An 11,440-nucleotide genomic window follows, 5' to 3' on the forward strand; every position below is an offset into this window, starting at 1 on the left:
AGAGGTTTCAGGAAATGAGAGACTTGTCAAAGTAACCAATGAATATTCAGAAAGGCGATTCTTAGTCATACACAATCTTAGAGATTCAGGCCAGAAACAAAGATGATCAGGGATGAAGCTGGCAGAGGCGAAACAGTTCTCTACATAAGCGCTAAATATTATATATATCCCAATTGATCATGGTGCATTATCATTTTGATATGCTGTTGGATTTGGCTAGTTGGTATGTTGTTAATAAATTTTGCATCTGTGTTCACCAGTAATATTGGCCTGTAGTTTTCTTTTTTTGTTACATCCGTTCCTGGTTTTGGTATTAGGGTGACACTGGATTCATATAATGATTTAGGGAGGATTTCCTCTTTCTCCTTCTTGAGGAATAGTGTCAATAGGATTGGTACCATTTCTTCTTTGAATGTCTGATAGAATTCAGCTGTGAATCTCTCTGGTCCTGGACTTTTCTTTTGTTTGGCAAATTTTTCTTACCACTTCAATCTTGCTGCATGTGTTATTGGTCCTTTCAGGGTTTCTAATTCTTCCTGACCTAATCTGGGAGGGTTGCATATTTCCAGGATTTTATTCATCTCCTCGAGGTTTTCTAGTTTATGCACGTAAAGATATTCATATAATCCTTGAATAATCGTTTGTATTTCTGTGGTGTCAGTTGAAATAGCTGCCATTTTGTTTCTAATTGAGCTTATTTGGATCTTCTTTCTTCTTTTTTTGGTTACTCTTGCAAATGGTCTATCAATTTTATTTATCTTTTCAAAGAATCAGCTTTTTGTTTCTTTACCTTTTAAACATTTTTTTTTTCCATCTTATTTAGTTCTGCTCTGATCTTGGGTATTTCTTTTCCTCTGCTGGGTTTGGGTTTGGTTTGTTCTTGTTTCTCTAGTTCCTTGAGGACCTTAGATTGTCTATTTGTGCTCTTTCAAATTTTTTTATGTAGACATTTAAGGCTATAAACTTTCCTCCTAGCACCGTCTTTGCTGTATCCCAGAGGTTTTGATAGGTTTTGTCACTATTACCATTCAGGTCAAATAATTTTTAAAATTCCATCTTGATTTCACTGTTGACCCAATGATCATATAGGAACAGGTTATTTAATTTCCACATATTTGCATGGTTTTGAAGACTCCTCATATCAGAAATGCAGGGATGGTTTAACATACACAAGTCAATAATATGATACACCACATAAACAGAATTAAAAACAAAAATCACATGATCATCTCAATAGATGCAGAAAAGGCATTGGACAAAGTCCAGCATCTCTGTATGATTAAAACACTCAGCAAAATCAGCATGCAAGGGACATACTCAATGTAATAAAAGCCATCTATGGTAAACCCAAAGTCAACATAATACTGAATGGGAAAAAGTTGTGAGCATTCTCTCTGAGAACTGGAACAAGAAAAGGATGCCCACTCTCACTACTCCTCTTCAGCCTAGTACTGGAAGTTCTAGCCACAGCAATCAGACAAGAGAAAGAATTAAGGGCATCCCAATCAGTGAAGGGGAAGTCAAACTGTCACTGTTTTCTGATGATATGATCGTGTACCTAGAAAACCCTAAAGACTCCTCCAAAAAGCTCCTAGAACTGATAAATAAATTCAGCAAAGCTTCTGGATACAAAAATAATGTATACAAATCAGTATAAAAATAATGTATACAAATCAGTAGTTCTGCTATACACCAGCAGCAACCAAGCTGAGAATCAAATCAAGAACTCTACCTCTTTTATGATAGCTGCAAAAAATAAATAAACAAAATACTTAGGAATGTACCTAACCAAAGAGGTGAAAGGGATCTACCAGGAAAACTAAAAAACACTGCTGAAGGAAATAATAGATGACACAAACAAATGGAAACACGTCCCATGATCACGGATGGGTAGAATCAATATTTTGAAAATGACCATACTGTCAAAAGCAATCTACAAATTCAGTGCAGTTCCCATCAAAGCACCATCATCATTCTTCCCAGAACTAGAAAAAACAATTGTAAAATTCATATGGAACCAAAAAAGAGCCCAGAAAGCCAAAGCAAGATCAAGCAAAAAAAACAAATGTGGAGGCATCACATTACCTGGCTTCAAACTATACTAGAAGGCTATAGTCACCAAAGTTGCATGGTATTGGTATAAAAATAGGCACACAGACCAATGGAACAGAACAGAGAACCCAGAAATACACCCAAATACTTACAGCCGACTGATCTTTGACAAAGCAAACAAAAACATGAAGTGGGAAAAGGACACCCTATTCAACAAATGATGCTGGGATAATTGGCTAGCCACATGTAGGAGAATCAACTGGATGTTCATCTCTCACTTTACACAAAAATCAAATCAAGGTGGACCCAAGACTTAAATCTAAGATCTGAAACTATAAAAATTCTAGAATATAACATTGATACAACCCTTCTAGACATTGGCTTAGGCAATGATTTCATAAACAAGAACCCAAAAGGAAATGCAACAATAACAAAGATAAATATGTAGGACTTTATTAAACCAAAGATCTACTGCACAGAAAAAGAAACAGTCAGTAGAGTAAAAGGAGAACCCACAGAGTGGGAGAATAGCGTCATAACCTCTACATCTGACAAGAGACTGATATCCAGAATCTACAAGGAACTCAAGCAAATTATCAAGAAAAGAACAAACAATCCCATCAAAAAGTGGGCTAAGGACATGAATAGACAATTTTCCAAAGAAGATACACAAATGGCCAACAAACATATGAAAAAATGCTCAACATCACTAATGATCAGGTAAATGCAAATCAGAACCACAATGCAATACCTCCTTACTCCTGCAAGAATGGCCATAATCAAAAAATTAAAAAATAACGGATGTTGACGTAGATGGATGACACTGCACTGCTGTTGGGAATATAAACTAGTACAACCACGATGGAAAGCAGTGTGGAGATTCCTTAAATAACTAAACATATAACTATCATTTGATCCAGCAATTCCACTACTGGGTATCTACCCAAAGGAAAATAAGTCATTATACAAAAAAGATACTTGCACACTCATGTTTATAGCAGCACAATTCAAAACTGCAAAAATAGGGAACCAGCTTAAATGCCTATCGACGAGTGGATAAATTGTGGCATATATATATATATATAATCGAGTACCACTCAGCCATAAAAATTAATGAATTAATGGCATTCACAGCAACCTGGATGGAACTGGAAACTATTATTCTAAGTGAAGTAACTGAGGAATGGAAAAGGAAACATCGTGTGTTCTCGCTCGTAAGTGGGAGCTAAGCTATGAGGATGAGATGGCATAAGAATGATACAGTGGACTTTGGGGACTCAAGGGAAAGTGTGGGTGGCGGGTGAGGGATAAAAGACTACAAATTGGGTTCGGTGTATACTGTTCGGTTGATGGGTGCACAAAAATCTCACAAATGACAACTAAAGAACTTACTCATGTAACCAAATAGCACCTGTTCCCCAAAAACCTATGAAATTTTTTTAAAAAAGATTATGTATTTCTCAAAATTATAGGTAGAATGAGTGATTGGAGACAGAAAAAATTGGTTATAGAGGATTGCAAGTAAAGGGGCAATAAAGGGACTCAGGTCTTCCTACTCATGAGTTGTATTATGATCCAGAGAAATGCAAGCAGTTGGTAATAGTCTCAAGAAAAGTAGGAGAGCAGATCAAAGGTAAAGGTTAGTACAGAAATCTTTCCCTGGCAGGTCATATGGGAACTTTTCAAACACAAAGACCGAAAAAAAAAATATGTGTGTCAAATGTTTGGAGACAAATTTCTTCCTATGTACCTATTTACTTGCAACAGTCTCTGCTGCTTATAGTTTTTCCTTATTAATTCTGATTCTTGTTCTCCAATGTCTGTTATTGATCACTATCTCATATTAAATTGATACTCTACCAGCCTAAATAGATGACTGTTTCAATGAACTATTTGGAGAAAATCCAAAGATGAAAAGTTAGGTTACAATTTCATATATAGACCAGATAGAGAATAAAGCCAAGTACACCTGCTGGATTCTAGACAGCAGTTCATGTTTTTAAATTAAATGTGACAGCTTATTTATGAGATGACATCATAGATAATTCCAAACCCAAATATATGAAAAAGAACGTTAAAAAAGAGACTTGCATTTATTTCCCCCCTGTAAAAAGTGAGTGTCAAGAAAACACAATTAATTATGAGAATATGTGAAATTAATAGGACCATTAATTTTATACCTGGACATCTAAGATAATATTATTTTGCACTTAGATTTATGTCAACTGCAAGGTGAAGAAAAATATATATCTCTATCACAGAAGTGTTATAAGAAACAATAAATGTGTGCAAATTTTATATAAAAACCTAAGTGCTATAAACAAAAATATTATTGGTGACAAAAGTTTATTCATTAAAAATATTCATAGGTTACTTATGTCAGAGACTGCTTTTAACAAATATAATGGGATGGGAAAGAGTTGTTTCTGTACTCTATACACTTTCCATTGTTTTTTATATTTTAAAAAATGTAAATAATTTTAAACTTACAGAAAAGTAACAGGAATGGTAAAGAAAACTCCCACATATATGCAATCCAGAATTTCATTTAAATTTCGTTTCAATTGCATTTGTTCTCTCTCTCTCTCTCTCTCTCTCTCTGTATGTATGTGTGTGTGCGTGTGTGTGTGTGTGTGTGTGTATGTATGCAGGAATCATCAGTGGATTCAAAATTGAGGGCGGGATTAATGAAGAGCAGGAAAATAGTATGGTCTCAAAGTGTCTTGCACACAGAGGGATTATTAATTGCAAGGTAAAAGCTAGTAACTACACAATGAAGAAACCTGAGAATGGAGAAACTACAATGTAGTAACTATAGAAAACAGAAATCTTGCAACTAGTTATATATATATAGTTTATATAATATATAGTAATATGTTATATATTTAATATAATATGCAATACATAATGTATATTATGTATATATAATATATATGCATGTATACAATATACAATATATAATGTATATTTTATATATAGTAACATATGATATATGCTATATATTTACTATATAGAGAGAGAAGGAACCTTCAACATTACATATTAGTTGCAATTATATTTTTAGTTACAATTATTATATATTATTAGTTTCAATTATTATAATTACTTTATTATTAGTTGCAATTATATTACATATTAATTAGTTGTGCTTATGTATTATTAGCTGCAAGATTTCTTCATTGTATAGTTACTATGTTGTATAGTTTCTCCATTCTCAGATTTTTATATTGTGCATTTACTAGCTTTCACCTTGCAATCAATAATCCCTCTATGTGCAAGATGCTTTGAGGCCATACCATTATCCTGCTCCTAATCAATTCTCCTCACTCAGTTTTGAATCCATTGATGATTCTTGCATCTTTATGATGATGATCACTCAATGGTTATCCCCACCTTCAATTCCACCACTTCTTTCATGTTTACGACAGCATTATATTGTAGGGAAGCATCTTCTCACCCCTCTTAATTTATGCATTTTTAAATTATTTATATTTTTATGATCAGCATAAACTCATGGATTCCACTTTTTAAAAATAAATCAATGGGTTATAATACATTGCTCTTATTTTTTATTTTGATGCTCTAATTGTCTAAGATTTGACCAGTGGGGACCCCTTCAAGCTGTATTTTGGATATGCTTCATGCCACCTTTTGAATACTTTCTTACATTTTGGCTAAAGATGTTCCAGGCTCATTTTGTGCTTTACCTATGCTAATGCTGGCATTAGACATTTATCTAAGAAGCTGTGCTTCTATAGTGTGGATTGATATTTAAAAACTATAATCTGAGATATAAGTGGGATGTATTTACTTGTAGGACTTTTCCTCTGACAGAGCTGGAAAATCATAAGTTTATACTTATATCTCCAATTCCAGTTTACCCCCATATAGTTTGCACTACTCCATTCCATAGTCATATTCCCCATCTTCCATAAGAACTCAAGCTCTTCCTCCAAAAGAAAGCACATATTCACATATTTTCTTGATCCTGCAATATATAAAAACTTGTCAGAATATCCATCATCTCTCTATGTCTGTATGTGTTTCTATGTATCATCAATCAAAAGGAGTTCAAGAGTTAGTTACAGTTCCATTTGCAATCCTTTTTTTTGCCCCCAAAATTGAAGGTATATAGTCAATGTACTGTTTTTAAATGCTGCATGGATAGTTCCCTTTTTCCCTCCTTAAGTCTGATTATGTAATCTATTTGAAATACATTTGGGTACACTTGTTTCTATTTGCATGTAGTTTTAGAGAGTTTTTTTCCCCATTCTGGTTTACTTCATTTTATTCCCTGTATATATAGAGCATCACAATAATTATTACTTACTTTCCCATCTCTTCCATGCTGTCCACCCCAACACACACATGATTTGTAGGTAAGCAATTTCATGGTTTCTGATTTACCCATCTATGTTATATTCTGCAGATAAATGCATGATTTCAATTTCTCTTATAGGCAAGTACCTCTTAATACTATATATAAAGAAAGAGACATTTAACTTATCCGTTACAAGTTTTCTGTAAGCTACAGTAATAATGACAATCAATGTGACATAATTGTTAGATTTATATATGGTATAATTATTAGATGAGGTTAAAATATTGTTTAAACATAACTATGTGTATGCATGATAATGTCATAATACAAAAGGAGGAGTGAGATAATTCAGATGTAGGCAACATTTGGCCTTCCTTACTTAGGCTTTTTTTCTATTCTAATGTGAAGATAAACTAAAGGCATTGCTATGAATGAGCAGGTTTTCCCACAGTTATATTAGATTTACTAGGCTGTAATCCCAGCTACTCGGGAGGCTCAGGCAAGAGAATTGCTTGAACCCAGGAGGCAGAGGTTCCAGTGAGCAGAGTTCGTGCCACTGCACTCCAGCTTGGGCAACAAAGCAAGACTCCGTCTCAAATAAATACACACACAAAAAAACTACTAAGTACATTATTATTACAACAAAATTATATACTGTATTTTATTGCAGCCATATAGGTAACCCTCTGGAAAGTACAGTAAATACATAAAATTAAAACTACTGGATTTTAATATCAAAGGAAACTCAAATTTTCAACTGTTCTTAGTACTCCTGAAGTTACAACTTTAAAAATCTCTTTAAAGTTATAGAGTCTTACCAAGAAAAATATGTACATATACCATACCAAAATATGCTTCTAATTTTGAGGTTTCACAAATACTCCAGAGTAACAAGTACAGGTGTTCTTGATCGCTATTGCTAACTGTTGTGAATTACTTCAGAACTTATGTTAAGTCTTGCTGGATATGTATTTCATTCTACAAGATATAACACATTACTATCATTGGTTACTTTGTTACTTAAGCTTTTCAAACATTGGCCATTTGAAGATCCTTCAAGTTGGACCCTATGTCATTTGAATAAGTTCCCATATATATATATTTTTAACATTTTCTTAATTTCTTACACAGCTATATGTTCCAGGCTTATTTTGTACCTTCCATGACCTAATCCTGGAATTGACTATTTCTCCAAGGAATATTGCTTCCTTGTAGTGAAGAAGAGGGGAGAGGGGAGGATAAAAAGAAGTGGGTTAAAGGGTACAAACATATAGTAAGACAGAAGGAATAAATTCAAAGTTTGATAGCAGGATAGGGTTAATTTACTTAAAATTGTATCATACTTGGATTGTGGACACCCTAAATACCCTGACTTGATCACTGTGCATCATATACACGTAACAAAATTTCACAGGTAACCTTAAGTTTGTACAAATGAGAAATAAACCATCCAATACTACTATTAGCAAAGAAGAGCCCACACCTTCTTCTGACAACTGGTATACAAGGAAAATTGACAAAACGACCAATTTAATAATAATCCATTATACTCTTCAATTTTCCCAACACTTTCTTTTCATTAGATCAAAAAATATAATATTGTAGAGTCCAATCACTTTGAACTAATTTTAATAATCACATTGTTTCTTCTTACAAAACTCTATAAGCATGTAAGTTTCTAATCAGCAAAGAATACATGCACTGTTCAAAAGTTGTATTTTCCTACATAGGGGATTGTCTAGACTTGCTATTGTGTGTGCAATATATAGTTTAAGGATTTTGAAGGAGATATAATAAATCCTAGCATGTTTCATTATGTACTTTGTCACCTGCAGAATTCTCTACATTTTTTCTTTATGAGAACTAATCCCCAACCCCCTTCCAACTCTTTTTACAAGGGATGTAGAGTTCTGCATTATGACAACAAAAGAAAGCCATGTAGGGGGGGGGAAAAAAAGGAAGAACAGAAAATAAAATGTTTACAGAGGGAAAAAATTCTCTCTACTTCTTTGTGGTTTTCTGTGTAAAATCATAGTTTGGCAATCATGATATCATCCATTAATTTCTTGATGAATCAAATGTGTCACTCATAAACACTTCCAGAAGTGTCTTAATAGTTGTCAGAAAAGTATTTGCCAGCTATTCAAATAAAGACAGATTACCTGGATAGCAAAGACAATCTGGTATTCAATACCAGCATCTGGCCACTTATTAATATCTTTATCTCCCTGAAATCTCAAGAAGATTAAAGTTCTTCTGAAGTCTCAGGTGTTCATTTTTGTAAGCTTGCCCAGATTCCAAGCCTTCATTTTCCCAGCCCAGGGTACTATGAAAACGAGTGTCTGCTATGTTCCTCAGAGCTCACTGGACATGCTCACAAATAGATGGCGTTTCAACTGAGCATAAACTTCCAATTTTATGTTAAATTTAAACAATCTCCCTTTTGATAAAAGAAAAAAAATGCTTTTTTGTTTTTGTTTTTGTTTTTTGTTTTGGAGACAGAGTCTCGCTCTGTCTCCAAGCTGGAGTGCAGTGGTGCATCTCGGCTCACTGCAACCTCAGCCTCCCGGTTTCAAGCCATTCTCCTGCCTCAGCCTCCCGAGTAGCTGGGACTACAGTGCATGCCACCACGCCCAGCTACTTTTTCTATTTTTAGTAGGGATGAGGTTTCACCATGTTTGCTAGGATGGTCCCGATCTCTTGACTTCATGATCCACCTGTCTCGGCCTCCCAAAGTGCTGGGATTACAGGCGTGAGCCACCGCACCCGGCCAAGGAAAAAAAACATTATTTTTACAACACTAAAATATGTGGCCTACACACAGGCTTTAAAAGAATTTATCTAATGCTCTAATTAATGGATTTATTTCTCATGCAGGATGTGTGTAAGGAAACCACCATGTTTCTCCTTCATCCAGCTGCATACTGCAGTGTTTGGGATCCAGTCTGATCCTATCTAAAATTAACAGTTTCCTTTTGAAAATGTGTTGGGTTTCTTAGAAAGTTCTTAATGCAATTTCTCTCTTTTCAAAGTATAACATAGGGTGATTTCCTGGACGATACATTTAGGAATGGTGGAGAAGGAGATGAAGGAGTGAGCTATGGTCTTTGGTTACTTTGAAACTTGATTTTTAATGTTTACTTTCTCTTACTTTTGTATTTATGACACTGGATCACTGCTTCTACTAGTGTATCTCCTTCTTTCACAGACAATTGCCTTAATATAAACAAACTTCTCTAGTGGCTGACAAAATCTTCCAATACTGTTCATATATTTTAACTGTGATGCAGATTATAAATGTCAACAGTACATAGACAAAGAGAACAAGAACATAGACAACAATTTATCTTTATAGTAGGGGTGCATACTTGCTACGGCATTATATTGTTTAGACTTTAATAAATTCCACTATAACTATAAGTTAATAACTATAGGGTGTTTTGTAGAGTTAATACATACATTTATCCATTTCCTAATATGGAAGATAAAAAGTAGTTGAGACTGTGTTGGTTGACCAATTATACATGCTTTACTAAATAATATATGAGAACTTTGCACTAGATTTGGAAGGATGGAAGACGTCCAATTAACTGTCCCTTTTCCCTCAATCTGCAAAGGTCTGATCATAAGAATAATTGGGAACCTCCAGTAGTGTGGTACAAATGCCTGAGGCAGTAGTGCCAACCACGAGAAACTCCTCCTTAGAAGTGCCCAGAGAGGGTGAAAAGCAAGAGTGAGAATGTGAATCCAGACTATGAAAGGCCTTTTACTGTCAATTCCCCCTCTGTTTTGCCAAAGGGAAGGGACAGGCACTAAAAAAACCTTCAACTTGCAAAGAATACAGAAAATGTTCAGACCTTGTTAAAAACAAGAAGCCACATTAGTGGTTCTTGATGAAATATCTGAGTCCTAGGTCATTCTATATACATTAAAAGCATTTTCTTAGCATTACAAAACATCCTGCTGTCACTTCTGGAGGCGTTGAAAAGTTTTCTCAGGGAAGGCATTGCTATGTTCCACTATTTTTCAATAACATTCTTTATTGGGTTCTTCTTTTCCCTCCCTCCCTCCCTCCCTCCCTCCCTCCCTCCCTCCCTCCCTCCCTCCCTCCCTCCCTCCCTTCCTTCCTTCCTTCCTTCCTTCCTTCCTTCCTTTTCTTCCTTCCTTCCTTCTGTCAGTCCTTTCCTTTCTATCTTTTGTCTATTTTCTCCCTGTTTAAAAAGCCATGAAGCTAATAATGAAGGAAATCAAAAATAATAGCAGATACATAAGTGCATGCTTGCATTAATAAATTACATGAGTCCTAAAGAATTGGAACAGCAACAAATGTTGTTTAGGACTGTGGAAGAGGGTAACTGTCTCATTTTTCTAAGAGCTGAAACCTTGAAAGAGAATACAAAATCAACTACTACTGGTTCTGTTACTCCAGGATTTTCACTAATAATATGGCTCTCTGCCCTTTCTTCCTACAGCATCTGATTTACGCCTCTTGTTTTATTTTGTAGTTCAATATTTTTCTTTCCTCAGTGGAATGTTGTTGGTGGTATTGTTTATTAAGGGTGCAGTGTTATTTAACCATTTTGATCCTTTCCATTTTATAAGAATCACTGAAAGGAAAGTCTTTGAAAGCCCAATGGGGGTGGAAGTTGATACAAATACCTGAAGCCAATTTCTTACAAGCAAAGCAGCCTACACTGAAAAAAAGAAAACAACAACAACAACAACTTTATTCCAAAAAGTTAAAGTTATCTTTTCTTTACCATTATTCTCTGTTTACCACACCAGATACATCTTTTAAATATGTGTGCATGTCAGGGGAGGAGAGAGATCAGGGTACATAGATTCAAAACAAATACGTAAATAATATATGAAGGAGACATCTATCAACTGAGATATTCAAACTAGGAGATAGGGAGTTCTCCATAGTTCCAAGGTACATTTATTCTTCACAAAACCTATAAACAGAGGAGAACAATGTTGACTACGGATACTATAATGCTATCATTGAAAATCACAAAAGTCAAGAAGTGCATAGAGACACAGAATGTGCTTGTGGTAGACTTCATA

The sequence above is a fragment of the Rhinopithecus roxellana genome, chromosome 7 (genome assembly GCF_007565055.1).
Source record: "Rhinopithecus roxellana isolate Shanxi Qingling chromosome 7, ASM756505v1, whole genome shotgun sequence".
NCBI lineage: Eukaryota > Metazoa > Chordata > Mammalia > Primates > Cercopithecidae > Rhinopithecus > Rhinopithecus roxellana.